This window comes from Mastomys coucha, unplaced genomic scaffold (assembly GCF_008632895.1).
Source record: "Mastomys coucha isolate ucsf_1 unplaced genomic scaffold, UCSF_Mcou_1 pScaffold6, whole genome shotgun sequence".
Taxonomy (NCBI): domain Eukaryota; kingdom Metazoa; phylum Chordata; class Mammalia; order Rodentia; family Muridae; genus Mastomys; species Mastomys coucha.
Window position 1 is genome coordinate 75,783,242 of NW_022196912.1, and position 17,393 is coordinate 75,800,634.

A 17,393-nucleotide genomic window follows, 5' to 3' on the forward strand; every position below is an offset into this window, starting at 1 on the left:
AAGTGAAGTTCAATTTCACTATTGAAATAAAAATTTTCATTTTCTCTTAAAAAAAAAAAAAAGAAACTACATATATAGTTTGGGAATCAGGGGCAATAAATATCAACATCAGGTTAGGAACTGTGCATCAAAGCTGCAGAACGCTCTCTACATGCAAGAGACTGTTTCCCTTCTCTGGAAAGGAAAGATTATATTTGATCACTGAGAAAGCTAATTGAGCATGGTTTAAAATGATTCCCTGATAAAACAGCTGTTCATCAAGATTAAGCATGCAATGAATTTGACTGACATTTTATCATTTTTTCACTGATTTAAGTGGACACACTTGGAGTTCATAAACTTCAAATTACTAATTGCTTCAGAAACCTAAAGCTTTGAATCCTCCTTTGTACACAGCTCATGAACATGTCAAAGATGAATGGCTTTTTACACGACCCGTGTCTTCATCCTGAGTAGCAAACTCTCACTTGGCATTCACTCAGTTCTTATCTACCTTCAATAAGTCCACAGTGGGATTCTGAGTGCTGCTTCTTACATAGTGTGATGTGCTGCTGATGCTGCCTGTGTCCTCTGCCTGTCACTCAAAACCTTCACCTGGTGATGGTGATAGTGCTTCTGGACAAAATATAAGTCTTAATGTCTGTGTACCAGAATTTCTGAGATCTCTCCACTTTCTCTCTGTGTTGTTCCTTCACAATTGCCCCTTCTGCTTTACTCATGCTATTTTCTCTCCTCTCTCTCTCTCTCTTTCTCTCTCTCTCTCTCCTCTCTCTCTCTCTCTCTCTCTCTCTCTCTCTCTCTCTCTCTCTCTCTCTCTTTGTGTGTGTGTGTGTGTGTGTGTGTTTGTGTGAATGTCTCTCTCTCTCTTTCTCTCATATTTTCCCTTCCTTCGTTTCTCATCTCTGATATTAGGGTTTTTGCTAGGTGTTTGTTGTCTCTTGGAGGTGTGGAGGATTGTTAACTCAGATGAGAAAAGTCCACTCCACTAATACGATATTTATGCACAGAAATACATGTGCTATTTTTCTCCAGAAATTGTCTTAACTGTAATTTCTTCATATCCATGAGTTTGAATTGTTTCTCAAACTCTCATTCTATGTCAACACATATAATATGATAAAATTGTAATTACGTGGATTTTGGTATTTGTTTTATGTCTTCCTACCCAAGCAAATACATTGTCCTTTTTGTTTCAAATTGAGATGTGTTTCTTATAATTAACATTATCATTATTAAGTATAACGACTATTTTCTTTGATTCTTGACCTTGAAATGAAATGAACTCTACCACACTGGGATCTATTTCCCAGAACCTGTTCTCAGCTTCTTCAGATTGAAGAGTGTAAGTTGTAGGTTTTCTGCTTAATAAAAACCTTCTATATTTATGAGCACCTTATATTTTTGAGGACTGACAGATTTGAGATGTAAATTTTTCAATCAGGCTTCTCAGCTGATGTGTATCCTGTGGGATTCTGTCATGTATCCTATAACTCCATAGATCAACATGTTGTTTCCTTAACAACGAAGTATTTTAGTCTCCAAATGTGCTTATGTCTACATCACATCAGAGCCAAGTGCATTTCAGACTATGTAAAAAAGAACTATCCATTATTTTTGCATTTTTATTTTTAATAACCAAAAATCACATACTTTTTTTAGTATTTTACCTCAATAAATTCCCTCTCATTTTTCAAAGGACAATTATTGTCTGTCTTTATAAAAAACATTTTAACAAAGAAAACATTGTCCATAGTTTATGATATTGACTAATCCATTTTGGTTGGTAAAACAACACGTTATGCAATGTATAAGTTTGTTGTGTGCCTGCTCACTGGCTTACGGCCTACTTTGTCCCCATCCTTGCTGAAATCAGTGCCCCTTAGAGGTTACCACGGGGGATATTAGCCTGGTCTAACTGTAGAGTTCTTTGTACATTTGTTGGGTTGTAATTTCTTATATAATGCATTATCTGTTAATACCATCTCCTTTTTCTGACAAAGTTCATTGTAAATGTACTCTTCGTACAATGTACAAGAATTAAAGGGAAACAATACATTATCTTCACAAGACTAGAGACATTTTTGCTTAAAATTTGTATTTAAGCAGCTGCCTGGATAGTAATATTTATTTTACAAAGCAGACATATATTCTTTCGAAAAAAAAACCTTTAATGACATTATGTTGCGACCTGGTATACTGTTTAACTCTTGTAAAATTTCACTACCATGTGTGAGACAATTCTCAGGCACTACAGCAGAGGAAGATTTTTGTTTGCTATGTTGAATACATGTGGCATATGGCAAAGCAGTGGATGTCTAGTCATTTTTGATCATTTTTTTAAAAAGAAAACACTGGTTTTCTTTAGTTATACATACATATATTTTTTATCACATATAAGCTTCAATTTTGATGGTTTGGCAAAAATTGAAATGCTGGAAAATTGTAACTTGTTATTTTTTATTATTAAATTATTTATCTAGTTTAGAAATAATGATGCTTTTAACCATAAGAGAAAAACTGAGGGCAGTCTTTCCCATGCTATTGTTAAAAATGAACAAAGCAAGGAGAGACAACCCTGGAGACAGAAAACCTAAGAAAGAAATCAGGAGTCATAGATGCAAGGATCACTAACCAAATACAAGAGATAGAAGAGAGAATCTCAGGGACTGAAGACACCATAGAAAACATTGACACAACAATCAAAGAAAATGCAAAAAGCAAAAAGCTCCTAACACAAAACATCCAGGAAATCCAGAATGCAATGAAAAGACCAAACCTAAGGATAATAGAAGAGAGTGGAGACTCTCAATGTAATGGGCCAGTAAATATCTTCAACAAAATTATAGAAGAAAACTTCCCTAACCTAAAGAAAGAGATGCCCATGAACATACAAGAAACCTACAGAACTCCAAATAGACTGGACCAGAAAAAGAAATTCCTCCTGTCACATAATAATAAACACACCAAATGCACTAAACAAAGAAAGAATTTTAAAAGCAGTAAGGGAAAAAAGGCAAGTAACATATAAAGGTAGGCCTATCAGAATTACAGCAGACTTCTCACCAGAGACTATGAAAACTAGAAGATCCTGGGCAGATGTCATACAGACCCTACAAGAACACAAATGCCAGCCCAGGCTACTATACCCAGCAAAACTCTCAATTACCTTAGATGGAGAAAACAAGATATTCCATGACAAAACAAAATTTACACAATATCTTCCCACAAATCCAGCCCTACAAAGGATAATAGATGGAAAACACCAACATAAGGAGCAAAACTACACCCTAGTAGAAACAAGAAAGTAATCTTTCACACAAACCTAATTTCACCTCTTACACAAAAACAACAGGAAGTGACAATTACTTTTTCTTAATATCTTAATATGACAATTAATATTACCAACATATTCTAATCGATTGAATTCCAAAAATATGAGAAATTAGAAATTTATTGACTGTCATCCAAAGGTCTCTCTAATTTGATAATTGAAGAAATATGTCCAATATTATACAATCCATATACACTTTCAGCTTGCTTGTTCGTGACAATGTCTTGCTGTGTACAACATAAGGGTCTTGAAATCTTGCTTCTCCTATCTCAGCCTCTCTATTAGTAGTATTGTTTAATTCATGTTTTTACACTATACTAAGTTTTCAGAACAGCTTACATATTTTAAAAGTATCTATATACCCTAAAGAAATGTAGACAATTAAATTGGGAGGGGGTTTATAAGAGAACAACAAAGAGTAAGACTGAATGCTTTGCTTGACGTTTGTAACTCTTGTATCAAGCTAGCACACTAAGAGCCAAGATTTTAAGCTCTTCTAAATACAAAACAAACAAACAAATAAAAACACTTTATATATTTATGTTCATTTAAGAAAATATTAGTAACGATGTATTATTTTGAAATATACAGGTAATACATTTGGAGTTATTTAAAATTTATATTGAGAAAAACATGTATTTTCAGAATTGCTGTAGACAAGGATCTACATAAGACTGTTAAATTGATTGTTGTTTTATATCAAACAACTTTCATAATATTCATTTTTATTGTTACAGTATTTTATAAATTTTAAAGAATATGACAAAAAAGGCATTGTAGGTATTGAATGGGGGTCTGTGGGAGGAGCTGGTGTACAAAAGGAAAGCAAGAATGTGATTTAATTATATTTACTTAAAATATGTATTTTAAATGTTAACAAATTCAGATAAATTGAAGTCATGTAACTTTTCTCATTATAATGCAATAAAACTTAAAAACAAAGTTCATTATCATGGAGACAGATGATGAGGACAAGTCAGACCCCACGTGTTTATACAATCAAGCAAAAGGTTTTACAAAATTGATTAATTGGGTTAGGATGTTGTCTTTACTGTTTGGTTCTGAAATTATTGTACTGTCATCTTGTAAATTGTGATCTTATTATTATATAAATCTGATTGGATATTCAAAAAAATGAACAAAGCATATGGGGAACTGCCTTTAAGGATCAAGTAAAAGATAAAGCAGGGCTTAATCCTTAATATACAGGGATGGCACAGTCATTTTCACTATTTCACCTTTCTATCTGGGGAAGCTTATAAACCTTAGCACACAGTAGAGGTACCCACTTGGCCTAGAGTGGATTGTAACATATAAAAGTACTGAAATGACAACATACCAGAGGGCAGTTATACACTGCATAAAACAAAAACACAGCAGAATGGGGTCTTCCCTATTTCCATGACAAATGCTTGGTTACACAGTCACAGTAAAACTCAACATAACAATTTCTTCAATAAAAAATGATAATATGATTGAACTAGAAGAAATTATGTGTTTTAAATATCTGAAATCAGGCAATAATTGTTGGGCAGCTCATAACTGTAACTCCATCTCTGTGAGTCTAAAATCCTCTTCTGATCACTGCTGAACCCCCCCAACACACACAACTAAAACTAAAATAAATCTTAAAAAATAAGATACAAATACTAACATATGGATTCTCTGTGATAAACAGGAAAAAATATCAGTCAATTTGATGACTCCTCTAACAGAAGAGAGTAGTTCACAAAACATTGTCCAAAACTATAGCCCATTGCAAACCTAAATTGTTGGAAAACTACCCTACCAGACTAAATGACCATCACAAGTGAGACAGAAAACAAAACAAAGAAAACAACAAACAAAAATATTTGTATGTATATATAACCCATATAGCTAAACGGTTTCTAGCTAAGGTATTTTAATAAAGCTTAATTTCTGCTGGCTTTTTATCCAGCAGAAATTGTTATATATTAATTAAAAAATTCTTAAATAGCTTACTCTTACTTTGAGAAAGAATCAGATCCTTTTGTGACTGCTATTGCATTGACTCCCAACTTGATGACATTTTGAGTTGCCTTCTAAAATTCTCATTAGTCACACATATATTATCCTAACTACATGGCAAGCAATATAATAGCATCCTGTCTGTGCCCTTTCTATTGCATTTCAATATACAGAAGGTATGTTTCCATTTATTGCTGTTAAGTTTGGAAATCTATAAACTGAATAGCTTCCTACAAAAGTTATCCAATTTCTTCACGGTTACCCATTTTTCTCAAATTCCTAATTCTTTGTATCTTTATTTTTTATTCATTTTTTGCATTATTTTGTACTGTTTAAGTATATATATCCTCTACTTACTCTATTCAACACTGTTTCTTTTTTTCCAAATAGTCTCAAAATATCAGTGAAAATGAAAATATTTAAAGAACTGAAAGATAATCACCATGCACTGACAGTGTTTATTGCATCGAAGTCATGAAGGAACTATGAATCATTTCCCCACTGCTGTCAAATAAACTCCCTAAATACTGATGCTAAGTTGTTTGTTATCAATTCCTTCTCATACTAACACTGTAAGTATGCCTAATAAACCAAGTAATTTTAAGTTTTGATATTAGGAAAATGAGACAGTATGTAGATTTTCTGACCACAACTCTGAATTCCTTGTGATTCAATAGTCTTTTTGAGTTTTTGTCTGTTTGTTTTTGGTGAATAATTATCACGTATTTTTACTTGGTAGGAAATTATATCAATCTGTAGTATTTAATTAAATAATTTTTAAGCCTGATACTCCTCTCGGTAAAGTAGATAGTAAATTGACTCTTCATCTCTTCACTAACAAATTTCATGCTGCAGTAACAAATGCAGAGATCATTAAAAAAAAACTATAAAGGGAACTGTGTGCTACAGAACTTTCTAGGAAAGACAGAACAACTGAACTACAATTTTACAGTCTTTTTTTTTAGAGTTGAATGTCAATCACAAAGCCCAGCAATTTGTCATATTAAAAGAAAGATTCCAATTGTATTTAGATATATTGATGAAACTTGCAAGATAGGAACTTCCGAACTGTCTGCTGTGACTAACTTAAGATTGGCCAATTACATATCGGTCTATAGAAAATGTAAAAATCCTGTTCATAAACTCCATTTTCTGCTGAGATGTGGTGGCAACTTCAGGTTACATGTAAGTATAAACTAAGGCCACCAATGGATTTGACAAGATGAAAATCCATAGCCTTATAGCTCTGGACTTTTGCCACGAGCAATATAATAAACTTCTCTGGACTTAGAATGGTTAGCACATTATTATTTTAGTTAAGTTCTGATAGCTGTCAGGTTCATTTTAGGACTTCAGACTGAAACTGCAGAGCAGAGTTCCTGGGCCTGTGGGCCATGATGCCCGCCTTTCAATTACTTGTTAGCTTTCTGCTAGTTCTGTGGGGTTTTTGAAAGGTAATAGTTTTGTTATTTGTTATCAGCAATACATTGATTACTGTTTAACTTGAAATCAATTTTTTAAAATAAACATTTAAGGAAAGTAATTATAAGTGAGCTGTTGCTCAGAGAGTATGCTATTCTCAAGTAAGTAACTGAACAAAAGTTTCACAGTACAAATTTTTATTTAGCTTAATGACATAATAATATGTCCCTGTTTTACATTTTTATACCTCCCAAAAAGTTCTAGTGTTTGCTACTACACATTTCAGAGCTGTTGGGAGGGATCAGTGTCTAAACTGCTTGTCATACCTGACAGTCTGATTCAATTCTTTGAACCTACATGGTTGAAGGAAGAAAGACAGAACTGATTCTTGTTTGTTGTCCTCTGGTATTCACACACACACACACACACACACACACACACACACACACATACACACACGCACATGCACATGTATGTGAATGTGAATACACACCATGGCACATGTACACACTAACCCATTACATTTTTGAAATATATATTTTTATAAAAATAAGTAATTCTGGAGGGTCCCCCACCCCAACCTCCTATCTCCAGAGATTGCCTGTTTCCATTCTTTCAGTTGGCCCTCAGGGCATCAGTTCTTTTCACTCACCCAATACCAGATCAGGTTTCCCTCTCACCCTCACTAACCTGCCCCACATCTACTTTCCCTTCCAGGTCCCTCCCCACTTGTGATTGCTTTCTTCTCTCTCCCAAGTGGGACTGAGGCATACTCCCTTGGGGACTGCTCACAAAAAGAGACTTATCATGAAAGTCCTCTGAAAAACCCAAGAAGCAACTGAAAGGGTCAGATGTGGAATTTGCCCCCAACCAATGTACAGAAGGAACTGGCCCCTGTTGAATTAGAGAAGGGTGAAAGAAGCTGAGAAGGGCGATCCTGTAGGAGGACCAGCAATGTCAATTAATCTGAACTCCTGAGATCTCTCAAACCCTGGACCACCAAACAGACAACATATACCAGCTGATATGAGGCTCCCAACACACATACAGCAGAGAACTGCTGGATCTGTTTTCATTCAGAGATGATGCACCCAACCTTCAAGAGACTTGAGGCCTCAGGGAGTTTAGAGGTCAGGTGTGGTGGGGCATGGAGGGCATCCACATGGAGACAAGGGTGTGGGGAGGAGGTGTGGGATGTGAAGCAATCAGAGGGTGGATCGGGTAGGGGGAGGCAGGGAATGGAATATGGAGTGTAAATATAAATTAATTTAGTAAAAACAATCAAAAAATTAAGTAAAAACAGATTTGCTACTACAATTAAGAATCATACTATAGTGACCATGCAATTAATTGTCTGAATCTGAACATTTCTAAGAGTAAGAATTGCTTTAAAATAATCCACACATAGAACTGTCCTGAGCAAATCAAGACATATGGTCACCATGAGTTTTGGAGGATGTGTATATACTGAGTTCTCTTTTTGAAAATAACAAATGTTACTCCCCCTGGTGATTAACTACACAAGCCAACCTTCTACTTTCATAAATAGTTATGAATGCTTAAATAAAATAGCATAGTTATATGTTATTTGAAGTGTTCCTGCCTTATGTAAATATTTAAAATGCTTTTGCATTTTCTTTGGTTTAATATTTTTACATTGATTTACATGTGTGTGCACACATGTGTATGTGCATACCCACATATACAGATGTGTATATGCATGGATGTGAGCACATTCACACAATGCATGTTCACTTGAGTATGTGTGTCCCTGCCGAGATCTGGGCCTCCCTCAACCCGCGGGAGAAACGGGGTCCTTCCTAGTCAGGTCGACAAGGCATAAGCGAAGAAATGATTGCAGAGATGACACATGAAGTACAGGATCTGAATATATTTCTTAAAAATGGCATCAGACTTTTACAGTCATTGCAAAAGAGAGATGGTAAATCTGGCAGCTCAGCAGTTAAGGTACATCTGAGGCCATCTAAAACATTCTGGGTCTAAAGCAGCAGCTATCTTCTCTGGTCTGGTGCTGCATCCCCCGGGCCCAAGTGCTCAGGGCCCGGGGGATTGCAGACTGCATGAATTTGAGTCCTAATCCATCTAAGTTCTTGTTCTAGACTGAGCACCAGTGCATGTCCTAGTGCGAGTTCTAGTGTGAGTCCTAGTGCGAGTCCAGCATGCAAGTCCAACTCCTCCTGCACCAAGTGAAAAGCAGGCTTATATGGTATACAGAAAGTAGGACAGATGACAAGAGTCATGTAGGCAGGTGACAGTCACATCAAAGTCAGTGATCTTACTGATCAAGATCACATATTTAGTTGTGAAGCAGGGGGAAGCTGGGGCTAATTTGGTATTCCTATGCTAATTCTCTGGTTCTGCTGGAGGCAATGACTAGGAGGTTCCAACCTAACACTTCTAGCTAATGTCCTTGAGTGGAAGCTACTCTCTAGTATGTAAAACATTTCTAACTATTGTGTACTATCTATTGCCCTAAGGAATGTGCTTGACCTCTGTTGCTAGCTCTGTCAAGGCAGATTCCTTGAGAGAAATTCCAAGCTATGGACAGCTTGGTATTAAACTAGGATAGGTTAGAAACATTGTGTTGGCAAGGAAACAATGCCCAATCTTAGCATTTACGAATCCTTTCTTGGGGTACCTTTATGCCTAATTATGAGGGCGTGTGACGATTGGAAAGACTGATCTGGAACATGTCTGAGTTAGGGGATACCAGCGACTGTCTGAATATCCAGGAGGCACAGAACTCCTTTTGGATCCTTATTGCCTCTTATCCTTGGTCAGGCTTTTACCCCCGATATTTTGGATATGACTGGAGTAGATGAGTGTGCATGGCATGTCCCTGGTACACTTGTGAGATCAGAAGACAACTGGTGGGAAATGATTGTAACCTTTCACCATGTGGGTCCTGCTGATGGAACTCAGTATGTCAGACTTGGTGGAAAGTACCTTTAGCGTCCATACCTATGGTAAATCACTTCTGTTGGATTTGAAGAACATTTGACCATTGTATTTGCTTTCAAGGATGGCTTTCTATATTTCATTCAAATACTGAGAGAAATTTGTTTTTAAATTTTTATTTAGACGTAAGGCACTTTATTTTCTGAGAGATAGGGATATAAATTTATTTATAAGTAGAATGCCTAATAGTTTTGTCTCTCAAATGTTTCTAATGCTTACAAACATAATTCTTTCAATTACTGATAATACTGGTATTGTTCTAGTTAGTTTGTTACAAATAGTTATTTATTTAATATCACATATGTACTTATATTTATTCTCATAGATATTGAAAGTATTGTCTGGGGCTCTTAACAGTAAGGTGTTGCCACAAATGTGAGTAGTAGTAATCAGAGTTACTGAATGCAATGATGCAGAACAGATATTCTTTGTTTTGATGGTTCATCACATCATTTACACACACAGTAAGAATGGGGCTAAAAGAAAAATTCCCATGACTTATTTATTCAAGTCAACCCTCATAAAACTAGCCTACTTTACTTGTGATATTTTCCCATTGTCTTCAGAGTTAGTTAAATTTCATTTTAAATCCTAGATGAAAAAAAATATTATTTTCTCTAAGACAAGAAGTCAATTAAATTTATTATCATTGCATCAGATAGACGTGTGGTATTCCTGTGTCTCTTACAATTCATCTTGCTATAGCTCTGCTAGCAAATATCTGAGGTTTTAGACAGTTATGAATCTCTTGGCCCATCTATGATGTAGACAATTTTCCAGGTCTAATTAAGTAATTTTTCAACTGTTCTTCTTCAGTTCCAACATTATTTCCAGGAAATAAATTCATAAGGTAGGATGTATACTTCTTTTAAAAGTCTAGAACATTCTTTGTTCCAAACCAATACCCATGTTTTTTAAGGCAGGATCTTTATTCTTTCCAAGCTTAAAAAAGAAATGCTGCTTTTGGGTATGCAATTCTTTATACATACAGAATGACTTTATGCCCCACCTTTTGGCTGATATTTTCCTTAAATTATGACATTGTTCTTAGAGTCATTCCGTTATCCAAGACATTTCTAACTTTAAGGAGAAAACAAAATGAGTCCACATAGCAAATACCAACATTATGGAGAATGGACTAGGCTAAATACGAGGTGCTTGGTTATTTCTCTCAAATCTTTAGTGTTGTTTGACTCATATCAAGAACTGTATAAGGTAAAATATTCTGATGACAAAAAATAGTTGCTATCCAAGTGTTGCTGGTCAATTTTGGTGATTAAATAGACCTTAAGGTCATGAACATAGTCTGTGCCTGAGTTCTGCCCTCAAGTCGATTAGACATTATATCATATTTTTAAGTTGTTTGATTTAAGAATTGTGTCATGCCTCAATATTTCAACAATATATTTAGTGACTGTTTTTATTGTCACTGAATATCTTGCTATACAAATTGGTTATTTAGTATTTTCTCATTTTAAAATTAGATTTAACTCTGGAAAAGTACTCAAAAATTTAATATCATGTAGCACATTATGCCACATAAAAATATACTGCAAATCATTTGGAGGAGTGCATATAAGAGCAAGGAGAGAAAGGGTAGTTATGTGAAGATAGGTATGTTTTTGCCTGAAACTATTAGGCACTTTGATGATTTGAATACTGTGATAAGATAATGCCTGATGAGAGCAGCTGCGGAATCATGACAAAATGTTTTCAGTGGGTGAAGTTTAATTTAGCACATTTTAAATGCATGTAACATTCTTTATGGAAAAATTAAATCAGTTATGTTGTATTTCAGTAGTATAAGGCAACTCAGGTCTTTGCCAAATGGTAAACATGCTCCCTTTCAGAATCCTGTCTAGAAAGTCCTCTGCCTATGTATGATTTTTTTTCATATATTGACTCAGATTTATAAGTGTAAATTCTCCCTTCCTGTGTTAAGTTTGAGTTATAATGTTAGTTATGTGATTAAGTAGTATTCCTTTAGTACATTGAAATATATGTGAATTGTTCCAGTTCAAATAGCACAATGGCAATTTTCAAGTATTAGTAATAGTATAGTAGTTCTATAATTACCATCTATTATTTCCTCCTACTTCTATGATTGGAATGTTTGTTATGTACCTTAAAATTTATATGTTAAAATACTAACTCTCAAAATGATAATGCTAGGAAGTAGGAATATAGGATGGGGTTGGTAGGAGAGCAGAGTCCTCGAAAACGAGTACTGAGAGCCTTGTCCCTGGCAAGTCTGTAGGGGCATTCCTTGAGGAAAAATTACCTGAGGAAGAAATATTCTTGTCTGAGAGGATGGTAGCCTTCAGAGGTAGAAGCTGTATAAACAGATATAAGAGGAAAAATCTGTTCATTTTTCTCTGTTCATGTTTGGTTCTTCTGATAAATGTAGTCTGTGTTGCTACTGCTACTGCATTCTTCCTTTGACATTTTAACATTTTTTTTTTTTTGGCTTTTCAGTTTGGAATGAAGAGCAGTGCCTTTCCTCACAGTTTATAAACCACCAATGCCAGATTAGTATCGTTGAAGCATCAGTCTCATGGTCTGAACAATTATCAGTGTATAGAATGTCAATATTGGACTGCTCAGTCAACATCATGCCAGCCAATCTAATAACTTTCCTCTAGATATGCAGTCATACCACTGATTAGGTTTCACTGAAGAACCTTGACTAATCTGGACTGTAATGCCAAGAACAGTTCTGGAGAAATGAATGTAAGAATAAATTTCTCTACCATGCTTGGTGCTATTTAGAATTAGTTCTATAACTCGGTAATGTCTTTGTTTACAAGAAATTCTTCTGCTAGCCTGGAGAGCACTGAAATTTTATTAGTTCTTTAAATGTCCTAAATGCATGTGGTATACTTTATTCACCTCTTCTGAGGAGCAAGGGATTTGGTTACTCTGTATATAATTTTTTTTCAATATTTGAGAAAATAAGAAAAATAATGATGCTGGTTTGTTGCTTTAAGCATCACTAAATAATGTAACCCAAGAAAAGAGTGAACTCAGTGATAAAAGCAATCAGCCAAACTTCTTTCCAGCAGTCATTGAGCTCAAGTTTCTGATAATCAAACCAAAATCTTTATCATATGATTGGCTAGCTTTCGAAGCAGATTTAAGTATTTTCTTCAAAAGGACTTGTCAGTTGAAGTAAGTGGCTGAGCATAGGAGGGTGGAGCTGCCACCAAGTTATAAAATCTTCCATATGAAAACATTTTATATTTAAATATTTAATTACATCTTCTCCCTACTTCCCTACCCTGCTCCCTTTCCTCCAGCTACCCTCCCTCTAAACCCTAACTTACCCCTCTGAAGCTTATGTGGAAACTGTGTCTGAGGTAAATGGCCCTTAGTGGGGGATGAGCTGCAGCATGATTTGATCAGAGATAATATTGAAAGACTACCAGGAAATTCTGAATTCTATGAGATTTTTGATGTATATATAAGAGAATTGATGGTCTTAGCTGGGTGTTTGTGAGTAATTTTTATCAATGAAGCTTAATGAACTTCAAACCCAACATATAGACACATAGTTGTCAATCATCTATACATGTCATGATAATCAGTCTGTCTTCTAAATTCAGAAAATCTATAGGAAGACAACAAACAATATACTTGCATCTACAGCATACAAGCCATGACCTGAAATGTAAAAGAAAGTTATTCGAGTTTAATTTTGAAGATATTTAGGAGTTCTTGAATGCATTTGTGCAGTCAGCACAGTGTAGGATACTCCCTTGGCAGTGCTACAAGTACATAAGCAAAGGCTGCTCACAAAGACACTGTGGTCAGAAATGCAGAGGGAAGCATTGCATGAGCAAAGAAAATGGCAATACTGTAAACAAGAAATAGATTGAGGGGAATAGAAAATATCTATGTATCTTTACTGCCAACTGAGCATTATACTCAACTGTACATAATTCAAGATATACTCATTGTATTTTACTTTCATATCTTCTGCTCTCAAACAATATCCAAATATTTCACTGGTCATATGTTATTTAGTAGTGGATAAATACTTCATTAAGCATATAATATAGATTTAGAAGATTTAAATAGTATACTGGTTAATCTTTGTCAACTTAATAAAAAACAACTAGGGTTGTTCAGGAAGAGGGAACTTCAGCTGAGGAATTGCCTCTGTCAGATAGACTGTGGCATGTTCTTAAATGCTAATTGATGTGAGAGGTCTTAGCCTGCCTTCTCTAGGTAGGTGAATCTCCTCTTTGTAACAAAAATAACTACACAAGCCAGAGGAAACAAGCCAGTAAGCAGCACTCCTCTATGAACTCTGCATTAGTTCCTGCTTACAGATTCCTGCCTTGAACTCCTTCAATGATGGGCCATAAATTCATTATGAACATTTACATACTTTTGGTTATTAATTTTTAAGTATAACCTTTAATGAGAAATAATGTATTTATTTTCATTCTTGCCAGATACAAGTTAGAAAATACACTTAACATATTTAATATGTCCATAATTTAAATATTGCTGTCATTTATCAAGAATTTTGCTAATAACCCAGGTTAAAATGCAGTTGTGATAGCTTAGTTTTCATTTCTTTCAATATTGGATTGGCATTTCATATCAGTAATTAGTACAACCTGTTTGAAATGTCTACATAATGACTTTTTCTGTTTCTGAATTAGATGTATTAGTGAGTTATTACATAAATAATATGGATCAGTTTTCAGTGAAAATTTTAAAAATGTTCAACTTTTTCTCTGAGAAATTATTCACATCTTGTCTTTAATTTGTAGTTGCTTTATAAAAATCTTTGATGACTATTTGGAGTTTCTTTTGTTTTGATGTCAACAAAAGTCATAAAACTTCAAAGTTAATGTTTTATTGGAGTTTAGCCTACTGGAAGTTATATGTCTGACTGGGGACTATTGCTTCCTATTTCTCCCTTCAGCTAAAATGTGTTAAATATGAGTCCTGAAAAAGCTAAACTTTGAAGGATGAGAATGCATCTCAGCTGAGAGAGTGCTTGCCTGATATTCCTGAAACCCTGGATTTGATGACCTGCAACATCCAAGTCCATGCACAGCTGTTATCACATTACGCTAGGGAGGGGAAGGCATAAAGAACATGAAGCTGGAAATAGAATTATCAGTCTCAGCTACATAGATGGGAAAAAGAGTTCAAGGGTATCATCAATTATATAATGAGTTGGAGACCAGTTTGTGGTATATGCAACTTTATCTCAAAAAAGCAAAAGAAAAAATTCCATACCAAAAGAAAAAAATGAATTGGGAAGATATATAAATAGAGAAACAAATTTAAAAGGTATACCTCAAAAATATACACAAACCAAAGCTTTTAAAGTTGAATCTGTATTTTTCATTATTGAATCAATTTTCACTTTTAGTACTTGTTCACTTGCTCTCCAATGTGCTATAACATATTAACAGACATTTAATTTGAAACAAAATTGGATAATATGAAAATGCTATATGCTATTTTTAGTTTATATGTCTTGTAATTGAGTACTTTGTGGATCATTCACAATGAATTCTCAGTATGTAAATCCCTATAAACTTTTACATTTAAAAGATCACATTTTTCATCTAACATTGACTCATATAAGATCCACATAGTTTAAACCCGAGTGTTGTGACAGCTATAACTTTGGAAATAACCATTCTCTAGCTTGCGATCTAAAATTTCAGTTGTATGACACATTTTGTCAGTAAAATTTCCATACATTTGAAGGTTAGTATCTTTTTTTATGTTTCAGTGTGTTTTTATATCAGAATTCTACATTATTTCAAGTTTCTGAGGGCTTGTTTTTAACTATTTGTCTTATATTTTAGATGTGTATTGAATACAAAGCAAGATTGTAAATAAAAGTGTGCCATTATTGATGTCACTATTAAACTGCCATTTTTGGTGCCAGGTTTTTTACTATTTGAATTTTGACATGTGCTTTAATTATTCTATTCCAAGCAGTCTCTACTCTACCATACTATATAGGACAGGGTTATTCAGAATATATTTAAGAGATTCCTCTTTCAGAATATGTAAAATAGGTTCTGATATTAGAAGACCATGGCAAGGTAGGAGAAGGGTAAAGTGCTTCCTTCTAGGATTCATTAGCCATTGCAGGCAGAGGGTTAAACGTCTTACCCATGAAGAGAATCCAGGGTAGTCTGAGGCATCGTGACTGAGGCAGGGCAAGGCTAAATGTTTTCAGTAACAAAATAAACAGTAACAGCTTTAGCAAGTACTGGCACTCAACAGCAAATGACATCCAGATTAAAGAGGATCAACATTGTTTCTGCTTTGCTCCTCTGAATGAAAATTCATCTATACTTTTGATTTCTTTTATGCTTTAGAACCAATCAATTCATTGGTTGCTGAAGTGTCTACAGCTTTATTTGCATTCTCACTGATAAACAACTTTGACTTGGGAGCTATTCTTAGTCTGTTGGCCTATGCCTTTACCTGCAAGGCATTGCTTATAGTTTACATTAAAATACGGCTGTCTGCCTTGGCAATGTTGCCTAAACTACTGTTTTCTCCAAGAGGGATAGTCTTGGAGAATATTAAATTATAAATATTGATGTCTTAGGCCTTACAAGTGTAATTATTTAGAAAATTATAATGAGAAGTGTATACTTACATAAACTAGTGATTACTAATATTATAAATAACTTTAAAAATATAGAAATGCTTGATGTTTCCATCCTGAAATTGATTCAGTTTGAAGTTTATAGACTCATATATTATATAATATTCTTTTTGTCAATTCTAAGTCCTAGGTTAAAAGATGATGTTTGATTTGAAAGAAAATATTAAGCTCTTAGGTTTCAACATCTATGTTGATTTATTATATTTAATAGTAATCAATGCTTAATTAAAATTGATGATACAAGTTCTGTGAAGTTACTAATCTAGAGGCAGGAAGATCTTTGAGTTCTAGATAAGTGCTGTCTACAGACCAAGTTCCAGGACAGCCAGGGCTAAACAGGAGAAACCCTAAATAAAAAATAAATAAATAAAAAATAAAAGAAAAACAGATAGCGCCAAAAAAGCAAAACCAAGCAAGACATAAATCAACAAACAAGCAATCAAAAGCCAAACCAATCCAAAACAAAATAAAGCAAAAACCAAACAAACACGAAAATTACAAAACCCCCCAAAACAACAACAAAAAGACAGCAAACAACAGCAAAATAAACCAAATATCCAAATCTTTAACATTATATCATGTGCGTTTAAATGCATATTTTGAGGAAAAAACATTAAGATTGCCATACAAAATATGCACTGGTGCAAATTATGAATAAATTAGATTTCATTCTTTTTTTTCCTTTTGTATTCCTCCTTTGGTCCTGGGAATGACTTCCTATATGTTAAGCAAGTGTTCTATGCCTTATTTCACTTATCACAGTATGTCTTTGTCTTATAGTGCTAGCAAACACAGTGACATATGTCTGTCATGAGTGTGCTATGATCCAGATTTTCATCCTCATTCTTATATGGCAGGTATTTTACCTATTAAGCATCTTCCATGAACTTTAATTATCTTTCTATCTATCTATCTATCTATCTATCTATCTATCTATCTATCTATCTATCTATCTGTCTTTGTTAAAACAATAAATTTGATAAAAGATTTATCAAATTTAGTATTTGATAAAATAAA